The sequence below is a fragment of the Trachurus japonicus genome, chromosome 19, assembly GCF_045865225.1.
Source record: "Trachurus japonicus isolate A0001 chromosome 19, Traja_1.0".
NCBI classification, from domain to species: Eukaryota; Metazoa; Chordata; class Actinopteri; order Carangiformes; family Carangidae; genus Trachurus; species Trachurus japonicus.
In genome coordinates, this window is record NC_140925.1 from 5,795,893 (window position 1) to 5,812,893 (window position 17,001).

The 17,001-nt window shown below is 44.0% G+C and overlaps 1 protein-coding gene across 2 annotated transcripts in view; it reads right to left on the minus strand.

Annotated features, from left to right (window-relative positions):
• The window catches only part of thrab (thyroid hormone receptor alpha b), a 152,457-nt gene that overhangs the window by 69,112 nt on the left and 66,344 nt on the right, over nucleotides 1-17,001 (minus strand). For both annotated transcript variants that reach the window (XM_085762205.1, XM_085762206.1), the window contains exon 3: nucleotides 16,245-16,338. The gene's annotated coding sequence lies outside the window, so the exon portion shown is untranslated. The remainder of the gene's footprint in view (nucleotides 1-16,244; nucleotides 16,339-17,001) is intronic.

Consider the following 17,001-nt stretch of genomic DNA (forward strand, 5'->3'; position numbering starts at 1 on the left):
AGGGACTGAAGACATATTTCACTCATTTTTTTTTTTTTTTTACTGAGATTTCACTGAAACTCAATCTCCCATCACCTGTACACTACATCACTTTGCTGCTGTTTTATAATTCTTTTGTCGTCTTTCTGTTCCCGTCGCCACGCAAAAGCATCATTGTGCAGCTACTTGGGTGCAGGAGGAGGGGGGAGGAGGGAGGGGGATAATGGCTCGTGTCATTCAATCTTCTCTCAGGATAACCGAGTGGAAAACGCCTTGACGCTGCGCCAGTGCATTGGGTGACAGTGGAGGAGTGTGTGAGGAGAACATTAGCAGAGTCACACTCAATGCTCGGCTGTGAAAGGTGAGATTACTTTTGTTGGATCAGCTTTTCTTTCTATCCGTGTGTGTGTGTGTCTCTGTGTGTGTGTGTGTGTGTGTCTGCATCAGCTCGGTGGAAACTCTGTAATTACGACAAACTCTTGTAAAACTCTCTGCCTCATATCATGTCACTGTGTGTGTGTGTGTGTAATTAAAGAGCAGTTTAAAAACAAAAATCCACTCCAAACGGCTCCGTCTCGACCCCGCCGTGCGTTATCCTCTCAGTTCCTTTTGTTGCCGCAGTAACACGTGTTCAAAACCACAACTTCCTGACGACAGGAGCCGCCAGCCGATTGGCTACGAGCGGTACATACCCCCGACACACCCACTCACTCACTCACTGGCTCTCTGACTGAAGTGCTGCTTACCCAGGCTGCTGCTGCTGCTGCTGCTGCTGCTGGCACCGGCTCCCGGCCTTTCTGACGGGGCAATTAGAGGTTTGCATCACACACGCAAACATCTCTGTGTAGACGTTAAGAAAACACACACACACACACACACACACACATACCAACACACTTGTGCTAGAGTCAGCGCATTAGGCAGCGTCAGACCTGCAGAGGACAGCTGCCAAGAGTGACTGGCTGTGTCAAAACACACCCATCCACACACACACACACTGTGTTTATGCCACTACTGTTTCATTGATAAGCTCTTAGTGAAGTAGTTTATAAGGTGAGGCGAGGTGACAGCCGCCCAGTGATGTACGACGGCTCCTCCGGCAGCAGCTCAGGCCTTTTCAACTCAGCTCCCTCCTCCGGGGCCAAGGCAGGTTTTTTTTTTTTTTTCATTTTCTTTCTGTGGGTTTTCCGAGAGCACCGCCCGTTAAACCACACACTTATCCCATAGTGGGAACTTCATCTCAGACCACCTATAAGAGCTTTCCATCTGCACACCGCACAGCCACCGATGCATGACTGTGGACATGAGATTGAATGACAGTCAAAAGGAGGAGAAGGCAAAATAAATATTTTCTAATGATCTGCTAAAATTAGAAAACCTCACCGTGCGGTTTTAGGTTTGTCGGTTTTATTTTTATTTTTTTTTATAAGGGTTTAGAATTAAATTATAGAAATGTAAAAAAAAAAAAAAAAAAAGTGCAGTGAGGAGTGCACACATGTTTAACGCACAGAGAGGGGATTTCCAGCTCAGCGACGACCCCTAAAGCAGCAAAAAGAAAGAAAAAAACATAAACGCTGGAGTTTAAACTCAACAAAAGTGAATGAACCTCATAGAAAATAAATCAACCTGCTCCGAGGAAATTCATAGCCAGAGCCATAAAAGATTATAAAAAAGGTATTAGATGTATTTCTTGGCACCGGGGACACTTTGCTGTAATATTCTCACTTCCCATGGTAAAGAATACAATAGCCAGAAGCTGCTAATGGTCCAGGTTGTTTGTTGTCTTTGTGCATTAGAGTTACTTGATATAGGTTAAGGTTTAAGGCTGTAATGCACTGAGCAGGACTCCAGGCCCCGGCTGCCAGGTAATGAGCCTCGTCTTTTCCCAGCAGAGGGAGGGAGCAGAGAGGGGGAGGGAGGGGTGGAGGGGTGGAGGGGTGGTGGTGGTTAAGGTGGTAGACATGTAGTGCAGCAGAAAACAGCACTAAGGCGAACACGGTGGCGGGAAAGGCGGCCATCGATTACGGCAATTAACAGAGAGGAAACGTGTCTCGTTCCTTCAGAGGAGAAATGAAGGAGAGATGATGGGAAGATGGGAAAAAAGACAAAGAGAGAGAAAGAGAGGGCAGATGTGATGGGAAAACATAAAGAAGCAAATTAAAGAAGAGGAGGGAAGGGGAGGCGGTGGTCAGGGAGGAGTAATTAGTGTTTTTATAGAAGCTAGATGCTAATATCAGCATGCTAGCACTCTGATGTTGAGCAGTAAAGAATATCATCTTAGTTTGGTATGTTAGCTCTGAACTCTACATAGGCTGCACCTGGTCTGCAGGTGTTTGGATATAAATCAAAATATTATATAAATTCAAATGTTGGCAAGAATGAAAAGTGAAAACTGTAAACCGCAACTGGAAAAAAGTGAAACTATTAGCGTCACTAGAGGAAAATGCGTTAAGCAAAAACATGCAGCAACATCGCTTAGCAACGGTGAACATTTGTAGAGAATCAGTGTGTTATCTATGAACGTCCGTGCAAATCTTTACGGCGCTCCGTCCAAGAGCTGCAGAAATATTTCAGTCTGGACCAGAGTCCCTCACATGCAATCAAATTATACTGAACCACACAGAGTCAGAGCTCAGATCTCCAGTCTGCAGGACTTAAATCATGTTGCTGTAGAGCGGACAGTTCCTGCACATTAACAACCTTACATTTCATATTTCGCCCTCAACGTTAAACGCACGGCGCAGCTCGCTGCCAGAGACCATCGTCTGGAGCGCCATGTTGCAGACTGATATAAATTTAAATTTAGTCTCAAGGCCACTTATCCTTTTTTTTTTTCTTTCTCTTTTATAGTTTCCAGACCTTGTTTTATTTCTATAAGTCACAAGCTGCCAAGGCTGAGGCCAGGAATAAAGCAGAGGATGAGGGACGGTGAGAGAAGAAATAGAAGAAAGAGAGGGAGAGAGAGGGGGGAGCCCAAAGCCCAGCGGCTCTCTGCATTAAACCAGTCTCTTGGGTAGTGTGTGTCAGTGTGTGTGTGTGCATAATAGTGGTAATTATCTGATCAAACAGATAAGACAGTGGTCCTGGCTCATGCTGTGGGTGGGCTCTAATAATCCACATCATTAGGTATTTGGTTTCTATGTGACTGTGCCGTTAAGCTCCGACAGCGCTGCTGGAGACGACGGCCGCCGCAGAGCGCTAATCAGTCTGGAGCTACGAGTCTGTCTCAACTCTCCCTGTTACTGACAAAAACCTAGAAGCTCCAAACTATTTCTACAGCGGGAAATCTGATTTTTTTTTTTTGTTGTGTGTGTGTTTTAGCTGCAGGTGGAAACAGACTTTTCAATAAACTCCACTGTAAACTCAGTATTTATGTCCTGCACTCCACCAGAGAGGTGTAAAGACAGTTTGTTTCATGCTAACCCTCCATCCACCACTGTAACAGTTGATGGTGACACACATAAAGGATCTTAAAATCTACTTTATCGCTTTAGTTTTCCTCTAAAACTTAAAAAAAAAAAGATTCTTTATCTCATTTCACATTTCACTTTTTCTCAAGTTCTGCAGGACTTAGCATTGTTAGCTTGTAGCTTGCAACCTGTCAGGAAATGTTAAAGGTCCAGTGTGTAAAAAGGGGGGAAAACCGTGAAGCCTAGCGTGCAGTTGCAGCGCTCACTTGCTGCCGTCGGTAAAGTGACGGTGGCCCCCCGAGGACAAAAAAAAAAACTTGTTTAACATGACTGGAACGACTGGGAGTATTTCAGGAGCATGGAGCGATGAGGTGAAGATCTAAACCATTTTACGATACGTCTGCTGTTTCCTTCTCCTTCTTCTTTATTGAATTATTTATGAACGCAAAACTCTTGAAATGTGCTCTCTGGCTGGCTGGATTTTCCATTCGGGTTGCCGTACAACATATATAAGGCTAAGAAAACCAAACACATTTTATTTCTTTAGGGATTATACACTTATACAAATATATTCATGGGTAGTATATTCAGATTTGCTCAATAAACAAATATTACACACTGGACCTTTAAAGCAACTGGTGTTTGATTGTGTTTTCATGATTTCTTTTGCCAAAAACTTCTTTTGTTTTCATTAATTTCAAAGTCTGGACTTAATAATGAAACAGTCAGAGAGTCCTGACGTGTTACAACTTTACCATGTAGGAGGGAAAAAAAAAAAAAAAGACGTTTCTCAGCGTTAAATCCCAGTTTCACACTTGAACGCACCCGTCACGTCGGCACTGGCCAGACGCAGGCCTGTCACCAGCAGACCAGGCCCCAGCTGCCAGTTAAAGAAACCAGACTCAGGCTAAACTTATATAAGGACTGAAGCTGCTCTACCTCCCACTGTATCCCACTGTGCCGGATAAAAGTCCTCGCACCATGTTTCTGTCCCGAAGCCGCCACATCCCCGCGTTCCTCCTGATGACATTTACGAGCTGGCGGACGGGACAGTGGCCAGGCGGCCGTGTGTGTGTGTGTGTTCGTATGTGGTCGTTTGATCGGCGAAAGACCCCGCCCTCTACGGGCTGTGATGTCATCAGCGGTGGCCGAGACACATAGATGAAATAGTGTAGGCCTATATATACGCACGGGAGGAAGAACTGCGACATGATTTGGCAGCGCAACAAGGATTTCTTTATGCTGTTTTTTTTTTTTAGACACACAATATTTGTTCCTGAATATGCAGATGCCATTTTGGGGATAAAATACAGTGTGTGAATATTTACATTCTGTCACATTTCAAGTCCAGGGGGGATTGTAAATTATAGAGGGAACACACACACACACACAGTACTAAAAACAGTTGCACATAAGCACATTTAACAGGCTGCAAACACACACACACACACACACACACACACAATACAAACAGGCACTTCTCTGGGCGCTCTCCAAGTCTGGTGCTCCTAATAAGAAGGAGCTGCTGCTGCTGCTGCTGCTGAACAGCATCTCTGTGTCTCTGGCTGTGAAGCGAGCGAGATGACGGGAGGAGGCATGTGAGGAGGAGTGAGACGAGCCAAAAGATAAGCAGAGAGAGAGAGAGGATGTGGACGAGTCATTACACTTGACACTGCTGCAGCAGGAGAGCGAGTGAGCCAGAGCATGAAAGAGAGGAAGAGAGAGAGAGAGAGAGAGAGGGAGAGGGAGGCTTAATTGTTCTAGTTCATTATCTGATGTCAATGCGCTCAAAGAGTGAAATTTCCTGACGAGAGCCGGGGCCTCTGACCTCAGAGGGATTTCATATGCAAAAGCAAAAAACAAAACAAACAATTATTAACGCACGATAAATTATCAGCGAGGATCCTGGCAGGCAGCAAATCCTCGCACAGCGCTGAACATATGCTGATGCAAAAAAAACAAACAAAAAAAAACAACACAAAGCCTCCTCGGTTTTTAGTGATACGTGCAGGCAGGAAGCTGCAGCGGGGGAGGAGACGCGCTGTAATCTGTTTGCAATTATGGCAGACAAATTGTTGTCCAATTAGTGGCAGAGACCAGCGTGCTTTGCACCTCAGGCATGCTGAGGTGCAGTTGCAGAGATGCTGCATAGTTTTCTGAAATTTTTCCATCCATCGATGACACGAGACCAGAACCCAAAAGAAACCCAGAGCAAACCCGATACGTCTTGTTCTACTGCTGTTGACCAAAATCTCCTTAAAAGAACTCACCAGGGAGCTACGCGCATGTTCATTACTCTGAAAACAAACACCGACCGTCCTGCTGCTGGAAAAACACTCACTATAGTAGAAGCTAATGTGTATTAATCCACAGCTAAAAGTAGTCCCCATCAAATGGAGGCTGGAGGTAAGTGTACCGCCGGGAGTTTGGTAAGTGGACTTTGATGGTTGGTTCTGGTTCTTTCTGCAGAGATTTATTGAGTATAAATAATATAAAATAACTCTGGCGTTATCCTTTAATGTTGGAGGATGAAATAGTGCAAAACTCCTGAGTGACGCTGCCTTTTTTGCCCAGATTCCAGCAGCCGGGGCGGGGGCAGGAAACAGCCAGCGCTGCCCCCATGAAATATGGGGCCTTCAGCTCCGGCTGCACACGACGCCTCGGAGCGGAGAGGTGCGGTCGAAGCTCCGCTGCAAGTGGCTAACATAACAGCTCATTAATGCTAACCAGGTCTGGGAATAGAAAGGCCAAGAAGAAAGACTCCCCCCAAAAAAGCAACTGAACGTCACGGGGCAGCGAGGTGAGGGGGGGTGTGGGGGGGTTTGACATCCTCAAATACAAATCAAATGAATGAGTCTGGTCTTCAACCACCACAAAATAGGGCCTCACTTGTGTTTGACAGCTGCAAATAACCACACTCACTCAGAAACGGCGGCGGCGGCAGCAGCTCGGGAGTGCGGCGGTCGGGTCAGCGCTGTATATTTTCTGTGCTAATGTATGCGATCTCTCGTTAAGCTTAAACATTGCTCACTTCAGTCACACCGGCCACACAGAACACACTCTATCCCCCCACGGCCCCCCCGGCCCCCCCGGCCCCGGGCTCGCTGCTGCTGTTTGCCAGGAAACCATTCCCCTCTGAGCCGCTGGCAAATAGCCCCCTGGTGCAGCAGTGGCGGTGGGAGGAGGGGCAGGGGGGGCGAGGGGCTGATGATCAATGAGCTGTGGACAGGATGGCATCAGACAGCTAGTTAGCTCAGCTGATCATTCTCTGAAGGAGACGGGCTTTCAGTGTGTGTGTGTGTGTGTGTGTGTTAGGGATGTCACAATTATAGATTTTCTTGGTATGATTATTGTCAGAGAAATAATCACGGTTTTACAATTATCACGATTATTATGCATCAATACATTTCACAACACTATGAATGTGTAAAATCAAATATAGTCAAAAATATAATTACATTACTAAACTCTTAACATAGGACCAGTTATTAATCCCCCGGGGGAAGTGTTTGAAATATTTAAGTCATTAAAAGTTCATTTTAATCATTTTGACACTCTAACATTTAAATTTCTACCAATTCAGCGTTACGTTAGATAAATGGACCAGTATCTGTGCATTTTCCTTTACTTTGGCGCCACATCTGCCGATATGGTTCATACAATCTTTTTCGGAAAGTGACAGTATTTATGAATCTTTACGATCAATTAAAGCAGAAGTAAGCGGAATGTTTGTGTTAATATAAGTCTTAAATAGTTATATCTTCCGACAGCAATCACTTACATAGAGTGTTTGGTCTGAAACACGGGTCTGTCAGTCACTCTGCTCTGCTGTAAGCCGAGGAGAAAACTTTCCTTGTATCCTACAACCTTTATCCAATGAGGAGAGAGAACGGCATAAAGGGGCGGTCCTCTCTGTGTGTGCAGCCAAGGGATGCGCGTGAATGTGGTGACGTAGGGACGAGGGCGAGGACTGCTAACTCCATCTGCTGACAAGAAGTTAGCCAAAACGACCGGATCGCTTACTTCTGCTTTAATTGTGGCGTTTAATACCACGATTAATTGTGAACACAAGTAATCGTGACATCTCTAGTGTGAGTGAATCTGCCTCGCTGCAGGCCCAGAGGAGTCACGCTTCAAACACACACACACACACACACACACACACACCCTCTGAGCCTCTGCTGTCGGCCATTAGCCCCCCCGCCTGCCTCTGTTTACATGGGGTTTCTCAGGAGAGCTGCCTGCCAACCCATGTGAGTCTGAGCTTCAGCCTTTGTGTTATTGTTACTGTTGGCAGGGTTTGACTTTGTATTTTTAACTGTTTGTGTGTGTGTGTGTGTGCGTGTGCGTGTGTGTGTGGAACCTCAGCTTTGGTTTAACGTCACTCACTGTGATGGTTCCCAAACTTATTGCCTTCTTATTGCCTTCAAATGAGTTATGATGTGTTGTGAGAGTTGTGTAAACAGAGGCGATCGACCGAAGCGTAAATTTTTTTTTAGAGCCCGCAAACACGTGAAACTTTCCAGTATTTCACAAGAAAGAAAAAAAAGAGAGAGAGAGAAAGAGGGAGAGAATTCAGAAAAAGTAATATGTCTTTCTTATTTACCTCATTAATCATCCTGTGACCTCTCACTGGTTGGAAAATGACTGAATCACTGAAACTGTCTGAGTCATTAATCAAGGAAAAATGATGAATAATTGCAGTTTTCAGCCGCGATGTGAGAATGTGCTGATTTTTTTCTTTGTTCGTTTTTTGGTTTTGGTTTCAGAAAATTAACCAACGATAACAGTCCTAATAGCTGGAGTCATAATATGTATATAACGCAACTGTTTTTACAGATTTTCTGTTGATTTCTTGGTTAAAAACGTTAAAAAAATTCATCAGACTATGCAGAAGTTGATCAAAACAGTTGATTCTTGTCCCACCCTTCTTTTTTCCCCTTTATTATTATTATTTTTATTCCTTTTTTAATTTGTATTTATTTCTTTTTCTTTTTTCTGTTACCATGAACTTTTTCATTTCTTTTATGTTTCTCACTACAAATTGCATACAATGGCTAAAAAGATGTGTGATGAAACATGAATCAACAACTTGTGCAATACTGACCTGCAATAAAGTATATAAAAAAACAGTTGATTCTTTTGTGTGTGTTTATTCTAACCTGCATCTGTGTGTGTGTGTGTGTGTAATCTGCAGTGACTTGGTGGCTTCTGCTTGCCGTTACTGTGCAAACCTTCACAGGCATGTGTGTGTTCTGCACAGTCATGTGAAAAAGAAGAAGTGGCAGCAACACTGTGTGCTGTCCTCTCAACACGTCTGTGGTGAGCGAGCGTGACGAGGGGAGGGGATGGGGGGGGGTTTGGGGAGTGAGCGCCGACGCCAAAACTCCCTGCAACGACTACTGGTCCTAAAACGCATCTACAGTATAGCCACCTGCAGAATTCGATGGTGAGGAAAGTCAAGTCTGTGTGTAAACAGAGGTGAGGTAAATTGGAAGAAACGCTCTCCTGTTCCCATGACGCCTCGGGCAGAAGACGGATTTTACCTTCAACTGAGCTTACCTGTCAAACGCCTCCGAAAAAACAGATTCCACTGAACCAGCCTCATGGTAATTAAAGTCAACTCTGAGTGTGTGTGTGTGTGTGTGTGTGTGTGTGTGAGAGAGAGAGGGAGAGATGTGCTGAGTGTGCACATCAGTCATCACTAATTTCCCTGGATTAAGAAGACAGAGCAGGTGCACAGTGTGGCCGCTCTCTGAGAAGGTATTCAGCTCACCTGAGGAAATATTTACCGGGCCTGAACTGAAGTCAAAGTAGAATCTGTCCCTTGGGTCATAAAGACACAAAGAGCCCGACACAGTGTGGATATGTAGAGTACATGTACATTAAGACAGTAAAGATACAATAAATATTTTCTGGCGCAAGGTTTATTCAGAACTAGTAACTATATTTGGAACTAACTGGGACGAACGTCTTTTTGGGCTTGTACACTCAAGTCTAGCTGCTAGAAAAGCAATTACAAAGAAGTGGCTCAAGCCAGACATCCCATCTATAGATGAATGCTACTGTATGATATTATTTACCATGTGTATGTAATGGAAAGAATCGCTTTTTCAATGAGGCTCCAGCAATCTGAATTCAATGACATCTGGAAGCAATGGAAAATGTACATTTCCCTGAAACGCCCTTCTTTTGTTTAAGTTTCTTTTCTATATCAAGATGTACTCACTGTACTTGATTGGTTAATTACTTTGCTGTAATATTGTGACAGAAAACACCCCATGTTTGTAAAAGGAAAAACAATAAACTAAAAAAAATAATATAAAAAAAAGACAGGAAAGATACACAGAAGTACACAAGCCTATAGAGGATCTATGGGTTCACTGGGTGCACAGAGGCGGAGATAAAGCGCCCTAATGCCCCTCACCAGTAATTGCATGTCTCCTCGCTGCAGTTACACCAGCGATTTGCTTCTCCATTTGTCGGGGTTATTTGGGTAATTTGCTTCATTGTCTGTGACAATACATCCAGCTTTTTAGCGGATAGGAAAACGAGAACGCACAAAGAGATTAAGTGTCATTTCCTCCCGAGCAAAGGAGGCTGATGATTTTTTTTTTCTTTTTCTTTTTAAACCCAAGTGGAAAATATGTTTTTCTCCTCTTGAGAGCCCCAGGGCGGTGTTTACAGAAAACTGCACCACCCAAAGTGGTGGCAGGAATGAATCAGAGAGTTATTTGATTTAATGGCTGAAAAAAAAATACCCCAACAAATATCACATTACAGTTATTACAAACATCTCTAGGAAATAAAATAATTACAATTAAGCTGAAGAGAGTTCATTCCTGCTGAAACACCAGGTCTGTAGCTCAGCCACTGCTTTTTGGAAACGTCTCCAGCTGGCTCAGTGTCACAGCAGTGTGAGCTGACAGACTGTCATAACAGGCATAATAAGAAAATCCACTGTATAATATTCAGTGTGAGGAGAAAAAATAAAAGGTTCTGCTGCTTTGCATAGTGTCAAGACTTGAGACGTGGTTTGGACAGTTGAGCACTAACGGAGAAGTCGGTGGATTGTGATGAGACACAGGAGGAGGGATTAGTTTTACTTGGGCTCCTGTGTGGCAGATTAATTCACTGGGTTGGACCAGTCTGTGCCAAGATTAACTCCACACACACACACACACACACACACGGAGGCCGGGCGGTGAATTATTTTATGCACAATGTCGTCCAAGTTTGGGGGCGTTCGCTGTGTGTCGCTCATTTTGTCAGCGACGGCTTTTCCTTTGTGTCGGTTTTATCTTAAAACTCATTAACATCAGCGGCAGTGTGTTAATTAAGATCTGTGTGTAAACACCGGCCGGACATGATCAGACGGGTCAGTTCAACAACACACGTCTCTGAATGCGTCATAAAAACAATAAGATTTTGACTTAAGGAAGACAAACCAACAATAAATGAGTGGATTAATATAAGTTACAATATATAGAATTACATTCAAACTAAGGAACCAGAAAACTGGTCAGAATGGCTACCCTCAGCTATGTGCAGTTATGGTTACTAGTTACTAGTAACTGAGTTAGTATCTGAATTACTACATTATAAAAGTAACTAATCAGCAGGAAAAGTAACAATTCCATTACTTTTTTATAAAATGCTCAAATATGTCAAATTTCTTGGAATCCCTAACCTGCCGCTTATCTGGAACTAACCAACTCACTCAGTATCCCTCCGCGCGAAGCCTGCCAGTGTAGAGGGATACTGAGTAAGTTGGTTAGTTCCAGATAAACGGCTTTTTTCCAACTAGTTGATGGACTGAACAAAAATGTGAATATAATGTAGCTAGCTACACTCTATCGGGTGTATTATTTTGTGACAGGACTTCTTCAGTGGAGTAACGGCGAGTAACGGGGGAAAACAGTAACTTTTTGATTACTCGTCGTTAGTGAAAAAAGTAGTGCCGTTAGTATCAATTGTAAGACCTGACTTCATATAGATGGCAAAGATAAGGTCAAACCCTTTAATAGACAATGTTTTTTCCTATTACCAAGCAGGATCTTTATGTTTTTTTACGTCTGATATGCAAATATTGACTCTGCTGTCTTACTTGATGCCCAAATCCTCCTGTTATGCTGTATTTCTTGTGCCCAGTTGGTGCATATGTGTGTGTTACTAAAAGAAAACGAATAAGAAGTAAATCAAATTAAAAAATTAAAAAAGCTGTGATTAGATTTTCCATTAAAGTGGAACCACGTCGCTGCAGCGCGCTGTCTAACCCGGATAGAGAAGAAAAAGACGAGTGCGACCAGATGTTCTTCCTCCGCAGCACCTGTAGAGGGAGGAGAACATCCAGCCACAAACATACTGTACAGTAACAACAGCAACAACAACAACACACAGGAGGCTTTTTGTCAGTGCAACTCAGACACAAAGGCAGGTTGTCTTATTTTTAGTTTCTCTTCTTTCTTTCTCCTTCTCTGTTCAAACAGAAATCATTTTCAATAAGCGGCGGCGCTGTGCTGCGCCACAGTCACATCATACATCACCTGATCTTTCCAATTTCACTGCTGCTGCTGACACGACCGACTCCCAGCCCCGACTCTACTGCATGTGTGCAATTAAACATACTATATATAGGCTAGATGTATATGTACATATGTATGTGTACACATGGCATGGCAAAATGTGCATGTGTGTGTGTGTGTGTGTGTGTGTGTGTGCAGCAGCTATGTCAGCAGCGCTCCTATAGCACCAGGTGATATTTATGAGGTGTTAAGAATGCTTGCCTGTAGCCCAGTGATGGGAGACCGACCCCCCACTCCCACCCCCACCCTCGCCCCCACCCCGGTGCCCCCCCCCCTAACACCCCGCCTGGCTCCTGCTTAACGACGCACACAGGCACTAAACGGCACACGTTCACATGAACACACACGCACGCACGCGAGCACACAACAACCCCTGAACTTTAAAGTGTGATTCTAATGTCTGAGCCCTCCCTCCAGCCCCCACCGCCCCGCTCTGAAACACTCACTTCCTGGGGATAAACACACCTTCTAAAATATCCCCACTGCTCGATTCCACAATTTTCTTCCAATTCGCCCCCCGCCCTCCTCTTCCCCCTCTCCCTCTCCCCCTCCTCCTCTTCCTCAGCTCTGTGGAGAAATCACACGTGTTGTGGCGGGGGCTCGGTGGGCTCGGTGGGTCTAACCTGAGCGTGTGGAGATAATGTCCAGTGGGGACACGCTGTGATTGAAAAGCTTGAAAGTGGTTGAAGAGGAAACAGCTGGAGCCTGAGACCAGGGAGAGAGAGAGGGAGAGAGGGAGAGAGAGAGAGAGAGAGAGAGAGAGAGAGAGAGAGAGCTGCACGGCTGTTAGAAGCAATCCAGAGTCCAAGTGGAAGAAATGTAATGTAAAGTTTATATCACACTGTAATTTAAATCAGGGATGATTACTGTGTAGGTTTTCTGCTTATGTGACTTTTTACACTTGAACCACATGATGGAGTCTGATTTTTTCTTTTTTTTTTTACACATTACATATGTGTAAAGCTTCAGGTGTAAAAAACAAGAGAAAAGGGTTTAGCCAGGTATACGCTGTACGATTTTAGTCCGTTTTTGACCCGATTTTTGAGACGCACGACCTGCCGACGCTCGGCCCCACTTCCCTTCTCTCGCGTCGGTGGAACGAAAATATGGAGGCGAGATTGGTTGAGCTGTGGCAACAACATGAATGTCTGTTCAACGTTTCTTTCCTCCTTTTTTTTGTTTGTTTGTGTTTTTTTACTCTCTGTGTGTGGAGGAACCGCCGCGTGCACGATGAGAAGCAAAGTGACACGTTTTTTTTGTTGTTGTCGCACAGTAGCCTACCGCTGCAATCAACAAAGCAGCCTTCTTCTGCTTGGTTAGCATGTTGCTAATAAACAAACTGGCATGTGAGCTTTGTAATTAATCTTTATTGACAGCTGTCAATAGACAGGACAGTCAGGGTCGTTTTCACACAGTGTGTGTTGGTATTTACTACAACATTTTCAAAAATCGCACAACTGAGAAACTGAATTTCCCTTGGGATAAATAAAGTATCTATCTATCTATCTATCTATCTATCTATCTATCTATCTATCTATCTATAGGGTTAGGGTCACTGAGCATCAGCGACACAGCTAAATATTTATAATTGGTGTTCAGGGCGTCTTAGGACACCGAACCCAAACCTGATGTGCATTGCATACTGTATATAAATATGGCATTGATTACCGTGGCAACAGACAAGGAGGGAACATCAGGGATGTTGATATGGAGATTGACGGCGAGACTCACTGAACCCTTCACTGATGAATTATACAGGATTTGCCTCTTGTGGTGGAAGCAGCAGCAGCAGCAGCAGCAGCAGCAGCAGCAGCAGCAGCATCATTTACATGAGCTCCAGTTTAATATCACCTGTGTCTGGTTCAGCCTGTGACTGACACCGGTCCCCTCCGGTCGGCCGCCAGCTCTCCACTATTAAAGCCGTCCTCACCAAACATCTGTCCAAACAACTCTGGGGGTTATTCCGTCCCACTCTGCCCGAGCTGCTATGCATTATCTGCCTCTGCCTCTGCTGCTGCTGCTGCTTCCCTAATGCTGCAGGGACTTAGAGCAGGATTAAACCTCAATTATGCACTTCCCTATTCTCTCCAGCTGTGCATGGAGAGGAGGAGGAGGAGGAGAAGGAGGAAGAGGCGAGGAAGAGGGAGAAAGGAGGCATATGGCTCCATCTTTCCAACAATCACATGATTATTTCAATTTCCTGTCTCAGAGAAAAACCTCTTACTTCTCCAGTGCTGTCTTCAATAGCCATTAAAATACCTCACAATACACAAGGATGCAGGAGAAGTCCTTAAACGCATCACGACCACTATATATTATAGATGTGATGCTACGTCTGCACTAAATGAATCAGAAAGAGCTGTAGTGGATGAAAAAAACATGATATATACTCCCTCAGAATAAAAAAAAATAAAAAAAATAATAATCACTGTCTCATTTTTAAAAAACGAGCTGCGACCTCTCGACCGTCTGCCGAATAAAGACGACGACAGTCAAAGAAAAACCCCCCAACAGTAATCAATCACTCTGTGCACTCACTTAATAATGCTGCTGTGTTTCATTATGTAACTTCAAGCTACACAAGTCTTCACTGTGATGCAGTGTCAAAGACTTGTAATGCAAGATTTATTATTTCCCTTTTTGGCCGAGCCGCAGCAGCTGACATTAATATACGGGCTTTGATCCAGTATTAATGTGAACACACATTCAGCTACAGTAGAGAGAGTCCAGATTACACACAGCAGTGTACAAAACATGTCAAAACACATCAGTGTCCTTCTTATTCTTCAGCATCAATGGTCCACAAAACAGCGTGTTTCCAGTCGCGGTGCCATATTTGGCACTTCCTGGTCTCTGTACTTTGATTTTTTTTTTGTCTTTTTCTATGGTATTATATTTATTCAATTGGACGTACTACTGTACTGCAGCACAATGATATCTGTGTATCTGCTCTCCACAGTCGCATCTTTATTGAAATGCGTTTCATGGTGAGTTAAAGCTGGAGACACTCATTCTTCAGACAGAACATATGACTCCATATGCATTTGATAGAATATGCTTTATATTATGCTTCACATGCTATGCGGTCTTATTTATATTCTGCTGCACTGAGGCACTAGAGTCTTAAAAAAGAAAAATAAGAAACAAAAATGTGAATGATGCTGCACGTGTTCATTATATGCATTAAATAATATTAACTTGCAGATTGCAGCTTATGCACGTTGTTGTAAGTGAGATAGTATAGCCATTGTAAGTCAAACAAAGGAGCAGCTTTCATGTCTGTGTCAGTGAGAGACAAGTGTTTACACTCGGTGTCATTAATAGAGAAGTGAGACGGAGATAAAACTGCGCTCACATATCTAACCACAGTAAAGCGACAGGAAACGAGTTGTGATTAAAAAGAAAATAAAAAAAGCTGCCGTATCATCACCTTTCCAGCTGATAGGACAAAGAGCCAGGAAACAGCCGCAGCTACATTAACTTTCATGTGAAGCCGTTTTTTTTTTCTCTTCCTGGTCTCTATCGACTCATGACTGAAGCATCTGGCTGTTTAGCTGCGACCTGCTGCACCATGTTCACCAGCTGCTGCTCACTGTTTGTCATTTTCCACATTACAACTTATTGCTGTTTCTATTCTTTCTTTCTTTTTTTTTTTTGAAGTGCTGAACAGAAATTGTGACACTGTTAAGTCCAAGCCGCCCGGCCTCAGGGGGGCTGTTATTGTCGCTGCACATCGTTCTGTTAACTCTACAATAAAGGCTCGACAAAATATGAAAAACAGAAGCCTGACAGGCAAAACAGAGGGCAAAGAGGAGTCGATAAAAACACAGAAGATTAAACTTGCTGTGAGCACAAGGTAAAAAAAACAAACTTGTCTTTTAATTGAAACGGCGACAGCTGCTGGGCTGTGATCGACAACGTTTCATGTGCAAATCAAACTTCAAAACTTCCTGAATATAATTTCAGATCACGCTGGATCACACAACACAACACAACACCGCTCTGAAACCTGTGGCAACTCAACAGCGGGAGTCACTCGGGCCTCCTGGTTGTAAACTAGACAAATGTAATGTAAAATGTGTAAACACATGAAGATATCGCACACAGTTAGAGAACGAAGACAGAAGAGCAGATAAAGATAACGAATCGTTACACAAACAGCAGCGACTCCGAAGCGGCCGAGTCTGCGCTACGTCCGCACACATCATAATAATACTAATAAGCGTACAGGCGCTGAACACATGGGCAGCCGGGGCAGAACTTAACCTACCAGTCATGTTGCATGAGTTTGTGTGTGGTTAATGATTTCCCCAGGCCTCCTGCGTTGTGTGGTCCTCCTCCTCCTCCTCCTCTTCTCCTCCGCCCTGGAAGAAATAAAAAGAGGATTGTTAGGGTGGGCGAGCAGCTGAGACACAGGGAGGAGGGTAGGGAGGGAAACAGCATATAGAAAACAAACAGGGCCATACAGTACAAAAGCCAGCGGGGACACACACACACACACACACCCAGCCTCCCCTTCCCTTCCTCCAACCCTGATTCCTCCTTCATCCTTTCCTCTCCTGGAGACTTTATTTTTTTTCGCTCCTTCCTTAAAGGGATAGTTCAACATTTTGTCAAATTGGCCCATTGCCATAATCCCTATAGTCATAGCAGTAGGTTCGTTACCTTTAATTGTCGGTGCAAGCTATTTTTAGAACGGCGGAGCAGAGCCGTGAGCTGCTCAGAGCTACGCTACGGAGGCTGATGGGGTTTCATCAAACTCATCAAATACACAATCCAACAGTTGTTTTAGAGGTAAATTAATGCAAAACCACTGATGCGCGTTGCCTTCAGGGACAGTTTTTCAGCAAGCAGTCTCTGCATTTTCCTCTAAAACAACTCTGTCTGGTAACGTTCTGTTATTATCTCATAGCGTGGTGAATGTGCAGGTCACAACTTGTCCACCAGAGCGTTTTGGAGTTGTTGGATTGTGTATTTGATGAGTTTGATGAGAGAAACCAAGAAATCCCATGAGCCTCCGTAGCATA